We start from the raw sequence: 5396 nt of genomic DNA, 5'->3' as shown, positions 1-5396 counted from the left end.
GAGAGGGGGCCAGCTCCCCGCCTGCTTTGGCCGCTCGGCTTGCTTTTAAACAGCACTGCTGGGTCGGTCAAGCAGCCCCCTTACCGTGAGGAAGGGGGAGTGGGGGGGCACGGTAAGTCACGGCCAGGGCTTGTCCCACTCTGCCCTTTGCGGGCAGGGGGCCGTGTTAGCTTCCCACCCTTTCCCGCCCCCCGGGCGCGTTCGGGTGGCGGCTTTCCAGGCTACGTTACATACCCCTTCTCTGCTCCATTTGGGGCAGGGTGGGGGTATCAGTGGCCCACTCTTTCCCGCCCACCGGGCGGGATCGGGTGGGGGCTGGAGTAGCGTTCCACCCTTTCCCTCCCTCTGAGTTGGATGGGGTGGGCGCTGTTGGACTGTCTTCACGGTCTGTGCCTCAATTGTCCTGGCCCGACAATCGTTCGCCTCCCCTATCGGGGTGGGCGGGCGGTGGGCTATAGGACTACGGCAGGTGGACGGAGGGGGGTAGGCCGTTGCTCGGTTCGTCTCTCTCCGTCGCTCTTACTGCTGTGACGAGCCACCCCCCTCCCCATTTGGGGCATGGAGTGGCTCAGGCCTTTCTACACAGCGGGGGTGCTATGTGCGGCTTTCCAGGCTACGTTACATACTCCTTCTCTGCTCCTTTTGGGACAGGTGGCTGTGTTAGCTACCCGCGCTTGTCGCGGGTCCACCCTTTCCCTCCCTCTGGGTTGGACGGGGTGGGCGCTGTTAGACTGTCTTCACAGTCTGGCCTCTATGGTCCTGGCCTGACAATCGTTCTTCTCCTCTATCGAGGCCTTTCTACACAGCGGGGGTGCTATGTACGGCTTTCCAGGCTGCGTTACATACTCCTTCTCTGCTCCATTTGGGACAGGTGGCTGTGTTAGCTGCCCGCGCTCGTCGCGGGTGGCGGTCGCGGAACAATGAGCTTGACTCTCTTTTGTTCTCGGCAGGGTGTCTCGCACAGTGGTCAGGGAACAATGAGCTTTGCTCCGTTTTGTTCTCTGCACGGGCTGTGCCGGCTGTCTACCTGGGACAGGCGGAGACAGAATATACTCTTTCTCTCCAGTCTCCCATTCTTTGTATTCACAATGGTCTGCGGGGACTCGGCTATAGTATCACCTGGCCAGTGGTCATTGTCCTTAGCCAGCATAGGTCACCCCCCCCCCCTCCTAGGGGTGGGTGAGTGATAGGGCTACTTGACTTTGGCAGGTGGACGAGCGAGGATCGGCCGTTTACGGCCGTTTCTCTGTTTCAGTCCTTGCCCCCTCTAGGGGTTGCTGCTGTGCTGGACCACCCCCCTCCCCACTTGGGGTGAGTTGTGGTTCAAACTAGGTAGTCTGGTTCTTAGCACTGGGATGCTTCTCTCGCACAGTGGGTGGGGTAGGATGCGCCGGGCCCGGCTTTGTCTTGTTTCTCCACTCTATCTCCTTCTCGGCAGAGATCTGTGCCAGTTACCAACCCCTCTTCCCCCCACCTCTTGTTCAGGTGGGCGGTTTTGGGTTGGCAGTCAGAGACTGATCACGCTTTTCATCCACACTCTTGGCGGTGTTATCGGCAGGAGTATTTAGTGCGCGACCTCCCCGGTCTCCCCTCCTTTTGTGTTTTACACAACTGGTGGTTAGGTTCGGACTCCTGGTTGGAGGAGGGGGAGTGTATAGGGTTGCCTACTGGTTGTAGGCTTCCCATACATAGAGCGGCTGCTGTTGCAGTTTACTTTGTCCCGGATAGGTTGGGGGTGTCTCTCTTCCTTCCTCTTCCGGGATGGCTTTGGGTTTTCACAGGCTTTCTCGCAATTTGTTTCATTTGCTGAGTCTCCGGTGATTGCCTACCTCATGCCACACTTTTGGCTTGTTTCGCACCTTAGGATAGTGGTCTTCATCCTACACCTTTCCCGCTGCTTTTTACGCAGGGGACTGCTGGCTTCGGGGTTTCAGGCTGCTTCATCCTCACTTTTAGTGCGGAAGAAGATAGCAGGGAATTTTCAGGCTCAGGGTCTGATCCGCACTTTTTATTGCCAGGGGCTAGTTTCTGGCTTCGCTTACAGACCACAGGGAACATGGAGGTTTTATGATGTTACTCCTCCCTCTCCTCTCTGGAGGAGCTAGGATGGCATGGTTTGGAGTTTTCTGCTTTGGCTGAGACTCTCTTCTGTGCTTTCTTATAGGCAATCTTATCCTCCCTGATCGCTCTTTTGGGTTAGGGAGGATGCCTTGGATAAGGCTTTAGCCAGGCTGCTGGCAGCTTGGGCTAGGGTCGTCACTGAGTGGAGAAGTTTCTCGGTGACGTTTTAGGCCCACACTGTTTTTGCTTGGTGTGATCTCCTTCCTTTACAAGGGGTTTGATTTCATGCTGGTTGCAGGAAGCAAGGGTCAGGCTTTTTCGGGGGTTGTTAAGACCTACTCAATAGCTGGAATCTTTCCCTTCCTTCGTGGACCTCTGGCAGCGCATTTATGCGCTCCCGGTTACAAAGGGGTGTTTTGGTTCAGTGTCGCCTCCCTCTCTGCGGGAGGTGGGTCGGCATGGGCTAGAGCTTTCAGCTTTGGCTGAGATTTTCCTCGGTGCTCTCACATGAGCTTTCCTTCTGCGTTTCGGCACACAGGAAAGGGCTCGGTTTCTGGGGGTGTTGGTCTCTGGACTATCTCGGGGGCTGGTTGAGCTTTTTCAAGGTCAATCAGCTTGTCAGCTGCACTTTCTTTTGGTGTTGAACCAGGCTTTTTGCCTGGTGCTCTCAGTAACCAGGCAAAATTCCGAGCTGTCCTTATCCCAGGTTTTTTACCTGGGCATGCTGTTCGACTTTGTCTCTTGGAAGGTTTATTCTTCACACAAGAGGGAATAGGGAGGCTATAAGCTCTTTTCACTGCCAGACGGGCACGAGAGCAGGCCTCCGCGGGGTCTTTAGACCCGATCTTCGGTCGGACGGTATCGATAGCTATGCTGGCCCTCTAGTCTTTCCTCAAGTTTTTTGGGGGGTTCGGCCTCTCAGGTCTGGGACATGAGGGTCCTCCTCCAGAGTGGGTTCCTCCACTCGGGGAGGTGGCTGGAATCCTTTTGGATCGCTCAGGGGACTTTTTTCCCTAGCTCTGTTTCCCCCTGGACTTAGACCGCTTTATGGATGCGTTTTCGTCTAGATGGGGCCTGCACTGGCAATTGCAGTCTTGAGGCTGTGATGTAGACGCAAATCCTTGGGCTACTCTTTTGCCTGAGGTTAGGAGCAGTGGCTCTTAGTCTACTAGCCTTCCCTTTTTTGCTATTTACAGGCATGGCCTGTTGCATTCGGGCAATTCTTCTGTTGCTTCTTATGTGAACTAGCTGGGGTGAGCAAGTTCTCGCTCCCTGTCAGACAGAGTATAGGGGATTCTGATTGAGTTTCACACTAAATCATTTTCTCAGGGGAATTTCTCCCCGGCCAGCTCTGCGATCTGGCCGACTCGCTCAACAGGTCCTTTCAGGGCTTGCACAGGGGTTGGCCCATCTTCTGACGGGTCTGGAGGCGTGCTGTTTGTGTTTTAGATCATGGGTTCTGACTCTGGTCTTTGGGAACGAAGCATATATTTCCTCCACTTTATCTGTGTATGCTCCTTTTTTGGCCTCCTTGGCCAATTGGGGATTTAGAGCGGGGGTGCAACTCCTTAGCGCCCCTCTCTCAAGCCAGGTGGTTTTTCACCTCTGTTTCAGTTTTTGGCTTTGGGCAGCTGGGCCTCTTCTTTGAGGTTCCGGCTTCTCGGCTATCTCAGCTGTTTTGAAACAAATAGGCCTCTCTTCTGTTGCTCATGGCGCTCTTGTCGGCATGATCAAGGGACCTTGTTTTACGAGGTTTAGAGGCTCCCCCTTGTTTAGCGCGTGGGACTTTGTTCTACTTACTCTGGGCCTCAGCCCTATAGGGCAGTGAGGCGCATGCGTTTTTGGGGTTTGCCAGAGGATGTAGCCTTAGGGCTTTTGGTTCCGTTTGTTCACGGTTTTTGGCCAGGTTTTGGGGTTTCAGAAACCTGGTCAATATCCTCTGGTGTTTGATTCCCTCCTCTCGGGAGGATTATCGCTCCGGGAGATTCGGATTTTCTAACTGTCTGGTTGGACTTTTTTAATCCCTTTTTTGACGTTACTGTCTTTTGGAACCACGAGCTTTAGCTCAGGTTCTTATTTCTTTACAATGGAGCGAAAGAGACGCCTTTTATTTGTCTCTCTCTAGGGGCTCTGCTACATTCATAGGACAGTCCTATGAGTGGTACGTTCTGAACAGGGGGGGGGGGGGCGTTCAGTCCTCCCTCTATTCCTTTTCAGGCGTTCGGGAGTCTGGTGTTCTTCTCTGGCTGGTGGTGTTCCTCTCGCCTATGCGAGGTTTGCCAACAGCTCGGGTACAGATGTTGTGCTTCTTTTATTGCCGTGTTGCGTTCTGGTCGCCTAGGCGAAGCTTTGCAAACGGCTTACTGGAGATCAGATGATGTGTTCATCGGTTTCTATCTTCGGGATATCTCCTGCACGCGGCTAGATGGCTCCAGTTCATTGCTGGTTTTAGTTGCTGCAGGGCAGGTTCTTACAAGGACATAAGTAGGTTCCCTCCACCTTTAGGAGGAATCTGCATTCATAAGAATTGGAGTAAGAATATGTGATTAAATCGAAAATTTTTAATTAAATTTTGATTTAATATAATATACTTACCCAATTCTTATAGTTAATACCCTCCCATCCGTCCCCGCTGGATTATGTCCTTGGGGGTTTGTTTGACTAATAGTCTCGAATGATTATTACGGATGCTGGCGCTCGCGTGGTGCGCAGGGTGTTATGGGTAACTGAGCAAGGTCAGGCCATAGCAACGGCTATGGCGTCGCTTTTAGCTTGGTTACCACCCTACTAAGGGCAGGTAATTTGAGAGGTTTTTCGACATCTAGCATGTGGGACTAAAGTCAATGCATTCATAAGAATTGGGTAAGTATATTATATTAAATCAAAATTTAATTAAAAATTTTCGATTAGCAGTAAATAAAAAGACCAAAAAAATTCTGTACTCGTGTGTTTAACGAAGACGATACGAATAACAATAACAAATAACTTCATACATTTAACAGAATGTATCAAGAATCAACTGTTGCTACCATTTAAGAGAACTGTCTATGCACAAAGGACTATATAGGAGATGCAGCAGAATGGTTTGGCAGGATCCCAGTGCTTCAAATGTCAGTGTGTTATTAGTGTGTAATATTTCATAGTGTGACATTCTTGGTTTCCAATCATTTTGTGAATACAGTCGGATAAGTGCAGCCAAAATTTTCAAAATTAGAATTGTATAATATTGGTTTTATTTATTTTTTTAACAAATCAAAGTGGAAATAAGATTCAGGGTAGATTTTATTTTTAAAGAGACAAATTTTTTTATTTTTTTTATTCTCAGTCACCAGTGT

General features: G+C 51.0%; 1 protein-coding gene across 1 annotated transcript in view; it reads left to right on the top strand.

Annotated features, from left to right (window-relative positions):
* The window catches only part of LOC138970723 (kinesin-like protein KIF3B), a 52493-nt gene that overhangs the window by 28604 nt on the left and 18493 nt on the right, over nt 1-5396 (top strand). The window lies entirely within an intron of this gene.

The sequence above is a fragment of the Littorina saxatilis genome, linkage group LG7 (genome assembly GCF_037325665.1).
Source record: "Littorina saxatilis isolate snail1 linkage group LG7, US_GU_Lsax_2.0, whole genome shotgun sequence".
Taxonomy (NCBI): Eukaryota; Metazoa; Mollusca; class Gastropoda; order Littorinimorpha; family Littorinidae; genus Littorina; species Littorina saxatilis.
The sequence above is the reverse complement of the archived record's forward strand: the minus strand, read 5'-3'. Positions and strand labels throughout refer to the sequence as shown.